We start from the raw sequence: 10,892 nt of genomic DNA, 5'->3' as shown, positions 1-10,892 counted from the left end.
CTGTGAGCCGAGCCAGGCCATCCCGGGGCCAGGCCCCGCTTGGGGCCAGCTTCCCTTGGGAGACATCCAGCATATGAACCCTGGGGCCAGGTCTTCTCTAACACGCAGCAGGTCACAGGCACCAAGCCACGCCTGCCCCAGTACAGGGACGGGGGGAGGGCGGGGGCGGCCAGAACAGGGATAGCCTTGCCGACCAAGACAGAGCCGGCAGCCTTCTCCCAGCAGCTCTTCTCTCCCTCCCCCGCCTGCTCCAGGAGCTGGCAGAGCTTCAAAGGCCCCTGCTGGGGTCCCCCTCCACTGCTGCCTGAGGGCACAGCTAATTTCCACAGGGAGCTGTAGTCCTGCATACCACCTGCGCCCCACCCGCGGTTGGCACTGCAGCTCCGAGATGCTCCTCTGGGCCCCCAGACCCCTTGACCTGGCGGGGGTGACTGACGGGGATCAGGCTCCTCTGAGTTCCGGGGAGATCTACCTGCCAAGCGCCAAGCGTGAGCCCAAGTTGCCTGGCCCCAGGCGGGGGATGGAGTGATGCCTCTGGGGTGTTTGTGAATGAACAATGGATGAATGAGTGAATGAATGAATGAAAAAAAGGAGCAAATGCCTCAGGCCTCCCTGGGGATTGCCCCAGGTGATGACAGGAGCCAAAAGCTCCAGGGTCCCATGGGTGGGGGGGTCCGTTTAGGGCCCCTGCACCCAGCTTTGTTTGAGGTCCCTGTCAGTGCTTGTTGGCCAGCGCAGGACGGCCAGGGCTTCCTGGGACCAGTGCCCCGCTGCACACGGTGGGCAGGGTAGGCTGTGTGGCCCCCGAGGAAGTGGAAGCTGGGGGTGCGAGGTCTTGTCGCTGCTCCCCAAGTGTTTCCCATCGGCGCCTTTCGGCCGCAGGAGCCCACCCCTTCGCACCTGGTGGCATGTGGCTGGTTCTGGCCAATGGACCGCGGGCAGGAGTGGGGTAGGGCACGTCCAGGCTGGTTAAAGACTACAGATTCTCTCCCTCTCTCCCTCTGCCCAGAAGCCAGCGACATCCCCGTTCAGTAGCTGCCCATCCGCCTGGGTCAGCAAGTGACTTAGAACCGGGTCCCTCCACCAAGTGTTGCGGCATTCAGTGTAAACAGGAAATCCTCCTCTGCCGCTTTAAGATTTGGGACTATTTGTTTCACCAGCATCACTTGCCCCTGATAGAAGCCTGACTGATAGAAGGGTGAGCCACTGGGTGGGCTCCTCACCAGACACAGGATCAGGGCGACAAGCAGGGTCTGAGGTGCCCTGAGGAGTCAAGGGCAGAACCCTCCCTCCCAGGCAGGTGTCCGAGATGGTGGGACAGCCCATCTCTGCAGACGTGAGGCCCATGAAAGTGAGCCCGAGAGAGGGGACTTGACTGGGGCAGGCCAGCAGGACAGGTGTGCAACCACTGTCCCTGGGCCTTGCCAGGGTGGGTGGTGATCGCTCTGTAAGATAGGGAAGAGCCTTGAGCTACGTCCCCAGTTTGGTTGGTCTCTCCCTCAGGAGCAGCGGCCTATTGGCCCAGGGGGGCTGACTCGCCGGCGTGTCCACCCAGCTGCCCCCTGCACTGAATCATCTCATCAGGATGACCCTACCAGCCTTCATCCCTGTTTCCCTCCTCCAGGAGGGGCCTCTGCCACCCAGCCAACCCCCCTCCCTGCTCTCTCCTTCCTTCCCCACATCAGATGCTACCCTGCTCCCCTGACCTGACTGTAGAAGCCAGGGATGCGTGTGGACTGGCCCCGTCTTGACCAGCACCCACTGCTCACTCCTCCAGGCCAGTCTATGTCCTTTGTCCCCTGTTGGGTCCCACGTCCTAGTGCAGCTTTCGCCTGACACACACTGAACAGCCTCGAGGGGGTACCATGGTCACCCCATTTTACACAAGGGGACACTGAAGCTCAGAGCCACCGGCCCTGGCCCCACGGGGTCTGCCACACAGAGGCCCATCGCCTGAAACACCCAACTCCCTACCCTCAGGCCAGGCTTATCAAGGAGCCCTGAGACCCCCATGAGAGGGGGGGTGCCGTGCCGTCTGCAAAGGCATGTTTTCATTAGCAAGAGATGAATAATTAATGCCATGGTGCCTTTAAAACTGTTTTGTTTTTATTTTAAACCTTTTTTTCTATGTACAGAAAGCGCACTTCCGTTAGGCACCAAATTTATATTTTAATAAACATGGCTTTATTTATTCAATCCTTAGTGCTCCCAGGGGCCCAGGGGCATCAAGGACCTGCAGGACACTGCCGTCACCTCCACCTTGTGCCAGCGCAGCCTCCAAAGCTCACAGTGAGGACAGAGGGCAGAGGACAGAGGTCATGGGCAAGGGCACGGATCCCGAATGCCCCTCCTGGTTCTTCTCATCTCCTCCATCGCAGGCCTGGGCTGGAGTGATGGGTGGGTGGTACCAGCTCTGAGAAGAGGTCAGGTGGAGCCCAGGGTAAGATGGGCCCCAGGCGGAGCTCAGGTGGAGGCTGGGAGCTCCCGTGGCAGGGAGAGCATGTGATGGGGGGCGGTCACCTGTCCTGGGTGAGGCCACTGGCCCCAGGCAAGCACCTGCTTCCCACCATCCATGAGGCCCTCCTTCCTTCCGGAACAGAGCCTGTGACCCAAGCTGGGGGCCTGGATAATTCAACTCTGTGATTCTCTGGGCCACGAGTCTGCAAAACGTTGATTCCTTGGCTCGGCAAGTCCATCCTCAAATGGTGCTTTCTCAGAGAGTAAGTCAGAAACACTTATTTTTAAATTACAGGCCAAGGAGAGTGTGGGCAGCATCTGAAAAACAATATGTTAACACTCTTCAAATGCACCTTCCCAGGGTCGGGGCTCTGAGTGCCAGGACGCCAGAGACTCTCCCACCCATCCGCGGCCAAGGTCACGGAGTGGCGGCCCGACCCCACACTCTTGTCCTGCTGCCCAGCCTCATTTCCTTGGCTAGACCATGACGCTAAACAAAAGAATTAGGATGTAGACTTTTTTTTTTCCTCGCAAGAAGTCGTCATTAATTTTTTAAAGTGTGCAATATTGTCCTCAACGAAACATGTGAAAAATGAGTTGTCTGTTCCTAACAAATATTTTCTAGATTAAGTATTTGTAATGCTATCAATTATTTATCTCCATATATGGAGAATGCCTAATTTGTAATAAATACAGAAAGGGTTTTAATTTTTCTGCACAATATATGAAATTGAATTTTTGACTAATACACAAATAAATTGACTCTAATCCCATCCTGTCATGGTGTATGGTATTGTTTTAGGTATAAATCTCTTATTTTATAAATGTTTTCAAGAAATTAATCTCCAATATTTAAGGATCGGAGTAAATCTCCCTAACGGGGCATTTCAGTGGGTTCCCATTTATAAGACTTGTCATTTCCACATGCCCCCTCCATCCCCAAATCGTCAACTGCACATGCCAGAATCTCACCGGGCCTCCATAAACACTTACAAATGTTCATAACTCACAAAAGAGATGCTGCATTGCTTATCATGAGGAGACTCCGGGCCACTCGACAGCGGGAGGCACAGGGTCTGGCCTGTCCTGCAGGCTCAGGGCCCATGTGGTTCAGGGTGCCCGGCCCGGTTGCTGATGGCAAAGTTGAGGCCAGGCCCATCCCACACATGAGCAGGTCCCAGCTGAAAAATCACGTCTGGGCCCTGCTTGTGTGGCCCGGAGCCTAGGGGAGGGAGGCAAAAAGGGGTCAATGTGCCGGGAAATCAGCGGGGACCCAGGAGAGCTGGTGTGTGGCTGGGTGAAAGCCAAAGAGTGGCAGGGGAGAGAGCCCAGCCACAACTATTAAGCCGTAATCATGAACTCCACAGACATCCCGGGCGTGGGGGTATGCCAACTGAACCCGAGAACTGTGCAGCTAGCACTTGTCTTATTCTGGACACTGGAGACAGCTGCAGAGTGGGACATCTGGTGTGGCCGCCCCAGGCCCAGCTAGGCCAAGCCAGGAAGGCTTCCTGGAAGAGAGGGTGTAGTATAGTAGAGGGGCACACAGTCACACTGTGACTCGACACAGCTTTCTCTGTGACCCCAGTGAGTCTGCCCCTGACCTGGACCTCGGTTTCTCCACCTGGAATTACAGAGCCCAAGGTTCAAGTCCCCACAAGGCTGCTGGTTCAGGTTGTCCACTCTCATCTCAGAGCCCAACTCCGAGTGAGGCTGACAGCTCTGCAGGGTACATTGCTGTTGGGATGGCTGATACCCCAGGCATCAGGGTGGGCCCAAGGCCCAGGCGGGGACAACCCCAGGACCTCCTCCTAGCCACATCACAGTGATTGGATGGAAGGAGAGTTACATGACTTGAGCCAGGCTGATCAAGATGCCTTCTTGGAATTTTTCAAACGTAAGCAGGAGGGGGATCCCCTTTCTCCCTGGAAGGAGTTTGGGAGGTGTAAGCCTGGGGCCACAGGACCAACTTGGGGATCAGCCAGCCAGGAAGACTGACCATGGAGGGAAGTGGCAACAGGGGCTGGGAGGGGCCTCCCAGGCACTCTGCATCCTGAGCTCCTGTGTCCCAGAACCAGCTCATCCCTGTGGTCCTGAGGCCATCCCGGGAGCCATGAAGTCTTCACTCCCACTGTCCTGAAACACTTCCCTGGGCCCTGGGGGGTCCCATCAGAGCCTGGGTGCTCTTGGGCCCGCAAGAACACCCACTCACGGAGCCAGCGCTGACGTCCTCCTAACTCAGGGGATAGGCTGGAGGGGCACAGAGCCCAGGGGTCTGCATGTTAGGAAGTGACAAGTATTGTTTCCGCACAAGCACCTGATAATTGCAGAGCCAGAGGGTCAAGTGTATTTTTGAAAACCGGGACTCAAGCCCTGAGAATCAAGAACAGGACATCTATCCAGCTTACCACCCATTGCTGCGGAACACAGAAAGCCAGAATGCCAGGCAGGAAAAGGTTATAAAGCAGAGGGGTGAAACAGGCCAGACACAAAAGGACAAATACTGTCGGACTCCACTTCCGTGAGGTCCCTGAAGCCATCAGGTTCATAGAGACAGAGAGCCAATGGGGGCTGCCAGGGGTGGGGTGGGGACTGGGGAGTTGTGTTTAATGGGAACAGAGCTTCCGTTGAGGAAGATGAAGAGTTCCAGAAGGGCTGGTGGGGATGGTTGCACAATAATGTGGATGTGCTTAATGCCATTGAACCGGACACTTAAAAATGATTAAAATGGTAAATTTCATGCTACATATATTTTATCACATTAAACGGGAAAAAAAGAATATTTCCCCTCCAAACCTTTACTCTCCAACATTATAAGTCTATATGCTATTGAATTTTTTTAATATATAAAAATAGGTCTCTGGTTCATTCTAAGATTTACTATGCAGCATCACCTAACGAGTGAATGTTCTGAATATGCAATCTTTAACTCAATAAATGGATCATTTTAGTTATAAAAAAAAAAGGGAAGGGGAAGAAAAGAGCATAAAATGGGGCCCATTAAACTGGACGACTGAAGCAAGACCCAGCACCGGTCATGAATGATGTTGGTGTTTCACATTGTCCTTCTGGAAGGCAGATGTCCTCGGACAGGGACAAAGCCATGGAGGGCTGCCTATGCAGCCTCAGCAGAATTGGCGAAGGAGTGCCAGGCAGGTAGTGTCGAGAGGGAAGCAGCAGGACAAGCCAGGACTTACCTCCTGAGGGCCTGGACTCGAGGCCACCGCAGCTAATGGGGCAGAGAGGGCTTTCCCAGGGGATAACGCCAGAGAACAGAAAAGAGAAAATGCCCATGTCTGAGAGGTCCCCTCCAAAAGGGATGGCTCCCCCTTCTCATACTCTTAAATTTTCCCCAAACAAAAATTGTAATGAAAGGCCACAAGAACCATGTGAAGATGGGCTCCCAGGAGGGACCCAGCCTGGGACAAAGGGCCAGTCTTCTTGGGGCTCTGCCCACCCCCACCCAGGCAGGTGTCTGGGTCCCAGGGACTCTAGTGGGTGACAGGCCTAGATGGCTCCGTGGGGCAGGCAGGGAGGGTGGGCCCTGGGATTCCTCTGCAGACAAGGGGGCTTGCTAGGGGCCATCCCCCTTGCTCTGGGCCTGCCCAGCTCGTACACTGTTAACCATGCCTTTTATTTTCTGTGTTCTGGTGCTCTGACATCTCAGGTCCTTGCTGCCCCTGGAGGGACTGCCCCTGCCAGGCTTAGCCAATCCCTAGAGAGCAAACAACTCATCCTCAAGCGCACATTCCACAGACAAACCAACCAATCCAGAGTCCACTCCCAACTACCTCCTCCATGGCTTCCACACTCTGGGCCACTGCCTACGTGTCCTAATCACCCAGGGCCACGTAGCAGACAACCAGGGACAGCCCCTACGGCCCAGAGCGCCGAAACCATTCAAACTAGCCAGTCGTTAGGTTGCTTGCCCCGCAGCCTTCCCTCAGAAACCACAACAAAGGCTCCTGCCCACAGTGTCCCTCTCCCAAGCCGCCTGCCGACCCACCTTGCCCCGTGGCTCCCTGGAACTTGGCATGCCCCCTCCTCTTAGGATCTGTGAGTAACCCACTATCTTCGCAATGACAGTCGTCTCCTGGTCTGTTGGCTTTGCCAGAGCAGAATAATCATAAAACCTAGATTTAAAACAGCTCATGACAACAGGGACAATGGAAGGGGGTGTCACAAGCTGTGGGCAGCTAGCTGCAGGGATGTGCAGGGGCACGGTGGGCCCCATCCCTCTGGGCCAGCTTCTCCCTCACCCAGGAGTCGGGGACCTGAGTGTAGAGGGTGGGCAAGCAGCCCTCCCCCTTGGGCTCCGGGGCCTCGCTGGGACCACCAGCTCCCCAGAGTGGCGCAGACTGCAGTGGGCATGCAGGGGTGCTGGGAGGGTGCTGAGAGCTCTACCAGGCAGAAGTGTCCATGTGAGGAGGTGGGAGGCTGTGGGGGCACACTGAGCCCAGCGTCCCTGTGACTGTGGCCTTACGCTGAGCCGGACTGCCCATCACACTGGGAGGACCCAGCAGCCCTGAACCCTGGCACATCTGTCTAGCGTGGAGGACGTCTCTGAGGCCAAGGACATGGGAGGCTGAGTAGAGTGGTTACCAGGGAAGCTACACAGCCTCAATTTCCCTGGGGGGTCTCCCCATTCTGGGCTTGACAGACAAGAGAATCCGTCTCCGCGATGGTGGCAGGCAGGATGGTGTAGGAGCGGCTGAGGCAGTGGCCTAACTGGACACTGGGCAGGTACTAACCAGGAAGCCATGTCCTCAGAGAAGCAGCAGGCCAACTGGAGGTTTGGGACGCACGGTTGTGGGGCGCTCAGGGGCACCAGGGCCAGGAGGGGCCGAGGGCGGGGGTTTGGGGTGGATGCAGAGCAGTGCAGGGCAGGGTGGGGTGTTAGGGAAGGCCTCACGTGTCTTCATGCAGAGAGGGCAGGAGCAGATGTGGGTGTGTGCCCCTGCCCCCCACTTCTGCCCTCACCCCAGGATGGGATGGGAGCTCGAGTGTGCCAGCAAAGGATCCTGCAGTGGACTGGGGGGCCCGAAGCCCCAGTGCGCTGAAACCGAGGATGTGGGTGACTCTCAGGACCCAGGTTGAGGGATAGGGTAGCCTATGGGCCAGAGCTGGGTGTGAGCCATGGCTTTGGGGTGTGAGTGGGCAGCACAGGCCAGGGGACAGCGAGAGCCAAGCTGCCATTCCCTGCATGTGGCACCGCAGCTGCCCCCGGGAACCTCCCAGAGCTGTCCTCTCGGTGGTCAGTCCCCGTGAGGGGTCTCAGGGGCAGTGGAAGAGGCTCCTACACGACCATTAGCACATGCAGGGAGACCAGCCAGGAGAGCGGGGTGCAGGCCCCTCCGGCTGTCGGGTGGCCCTCTGGGAGCGGGGGCAGGTCTGTGGGCCTGGTGGGCACAGGTGAGGCCCCATTCAACTGGCCTCCTTACCCACAGGGTGGCTTGGTAGACAGCAGAGGAGCCTGGAATCCTGGAGTGGCATCTGAAGGGCTTTGGGGACCGACCTGGAGCAGTCCTTGAGTCTGCAGCCCAGGGCTCGCCGTGGTCAGTGGCACCCAGGGGCCTCAGCCCCTTGGCGTTGCTGGGCATGGGTGCACTCCCAGGCACAGGCAAGACTCATCCACAGACACTGCCATTCCTGGGCTCATGGGTCCTCGGCCAGCCCGCGACCGTGGTGCAAGGCAGTGGCCCACAGCATTCCACAGGCCTGATGCATCTCCTCTGTGTCTCCTGCACCCCGGGTAGTGGGACCCCATGTGTCAGGTGAAAGGACTTGTCTGACACCCCTGGCCCTGAGCTGGGATTCGAATCCCCAGCTCAGATCCAAATCCTGGCCCCATTGGCTCCCTGCCTCCAAAGAGAGCCCCCCCTCAGGTACCCGGAGGGTCCAAGGCCCAGGCCCAGCCTGCCAGCAGGCCTGACTTCCCTAGGCCCTAGCTGGCCAACATCTCTCATCTGGCCTCTCTGCCATGAGCACCACGTGTGTGTGTGTGTGTGTGTGTGTGCGCGCGCGCGTGCGTGCGCACGTGCAAACTAGTGTGTGCTGGTCTAAGTGTGGACGTATGTACGTAAGTGTGTGTGCATGCACGTGAGCATGTGGGCACATGTATGTAGACATCCAAACTGTGGCGCCCGCCCTAAGGACCAGTCTCTGAAGAGCTCTGCCCCAAGTCCTCACGTCATCAGACATGTGGTACACCATGGGAACAGATTCCTAAATGCGCCGAGGCCAAAGCAGCCCCCACACTGGCAGGGCACTCATGCCCAGTGCCAGGCTGCAGGGAGCTGAGGGCCAGGCAGGGCCCTCCTCAACCAACACCCAAGTTCAAGCTCAGGGTGTCAGGGGCAGGCAGAAGTAGGTGGGCCCCAGGAAGCACTCAAGGGATGGATTCTATTACTTAGGAAAGGACAGGCACTTCCTGTGTCTGAAGGAGGGCACTCCCAAGACAGGGCACCCACCCTGGAGGATAGCAGCTCTGCCCACCAGTGAAGCAGGTCCCGGATCCCCCTGAAGAGCCACTCACTTGCTGGGGACAGAGACATAGGATGGACAGAAGCTAGAAGCCTGGAGAGAGCAGAAGAGCACAATCTTCTCCCCCACATGGATATTAGGTGCCATTATTAGGGGAAATTGAGGCTAGGGGGTTGGAGGCCTTGACCAAGGAGCCAGAAGTTTCTATGGGGCCTCAGAGGGACCCCCAATTTTCAGAATCTCCAACAAAGGCCAGAAACCGTGGTGAGGTTCATGATCCATGGCAGGATCCCTTCCGTGTGAAGACAAGGGTGGCTGTAAGTGGGTTTATTGACAGGAAATCCAGAAATTGCCAACACATGACCCCAGTGGGGTACCAGAGCTGGGCCCAGAGGATCAGGTGCCAGAAGGAAACCAAGACCAGAGGGCAGCATGGCCCCAGATAGCAGGGCTGTTTTGTGCGGGAGGTGGGATTTGTACCCAGCTACCCCTAGACTCAGTTCCACAGCCATCGTGGACTATTGGGGAACCCGGGGCCAGCACCATTCCCTCGGGCCCCGATCCCATGTATGTGGACCCTTCTGCACCCACCTTGCCATGCATAAGAACTCACAGGTGCTGCTGTGAGCACGGAGACATTCCTCTTGCCTTACAGATCAACAGCTCAGGTAACGCCCCAGCCATGCACCCAGGATCTGGGCCCCTGGAACCAGCCAAAGCCGGGCTGTCCTGATCTCCATCGTGCCCCGCAGATAGAGAGAAGGTGCAGGGCCCAGCTGGACACTCCTCCTCATGCCAACCCACAGCCTGTGCCCACCCTGGGCCCTCGATGTCTCAGTTTACCCTCCGCTCCTTGCCTGGAGACTCTGGAGACAGTCCAGTGGTCGGGCGTGGATCAGGGGAAGGCACAGTCCGGCAACTCGCCCAGGCTCCCCCTGGGCCGGGACCCACTGCCTCCCACCCCATTCCCTGCGGGACTGCAGAGCTGGTGATGCCCCCAGAGCTTCCGGGTCAGCGATGCTCCTTCAGAACTGCTGTGTCCCCCTGCCCCAGCCACCGATGTGATGGGCCCAACAGCACCCTATTCTTTTAAGGTGCACAGCTCTGATGACGTAGAGCCAAATCCTCCTCCTGTTTCCCAAGAATGCTTATCATTTTGTTGTAAATCGCAGAGCATGCAGTTTGCCCCCTTTCTGTCCTTTTCCCTTCTAAGCCTCAGGGGCAGAGTGGAGTTCACGCTGGCTCATGAGACCTCTGGACATCAAGCCCACGGACCTGCTGTGCCGTGGGCAGCAAAGATTTCTGGGAAAACCTTCCTAACAGTCCTCATTGTGCTCCAGCGGTTCCTGGGAGCCCAGCCCCAAGCAAGGGCGGGAGGTGACGGAGCCACAGCCAGCCACCTTGGTCCCTCCACCAGCAGCCCCGGGACAGGCTACGAGGGTCAGGCTCCGAGCCCAGGGTCACGAGACTGGCGGGAGCAATGCCTGGATTCCAACCCCCCTGGGCTGATGCCCGCTCAACCTGGGGCTGTCGCCCACCCCATAGGACGTGTGTCCTGCAGGCACAGCTCCTGCCCCACCCCAGCAGCTGTGCCTACCCCGGAGACCCTTCCTCGGGCTCCTGCCCACCCGTGTGGTCCCTGTCACTCTGTGCCGCCCCAGGCTGGAGCCGGCTCCCTGAGTGACAGCAATTAGGGCCATGGCTGGCAGAGCAGCCTGCTCCCCCCAAAGCACCTGACGCGGCAGCAGCTCCCCGGGGGGCTGCCGCACTCTGGCTGTGGCTGAGGCGCTTGGAATCGCTGCTTTCTGCTGTAAAAATGGAAACATCCCCTACGTGAGACACAAACTGGCAAGGAGAACGCCACTGTGAAATCTCACACCCCGAGGCGGGCGGCAGCGGCCAGGGGCCCGCCAGGCAAGAAAGGCTGCGCGGGGGGGGGGGGGGGGGGGGGG

This window comes from Leptonychotes weddellii, chromosome 13 (genome assembly GCF_054177405.1).
Source record: "Leptonychotes weddellii isolate Sample4059 chromosome 13, ASM5417740v2, whole genome shotgun sequence".
NCBI lineage: Eukaryota > Metazoa > Chordata > Mammalia > Carnivora > Phocidae > Leptonychotes > Leptonychotes weddellii.
This window is presented reverse-complemented; position numbering follows the sequence as displayed.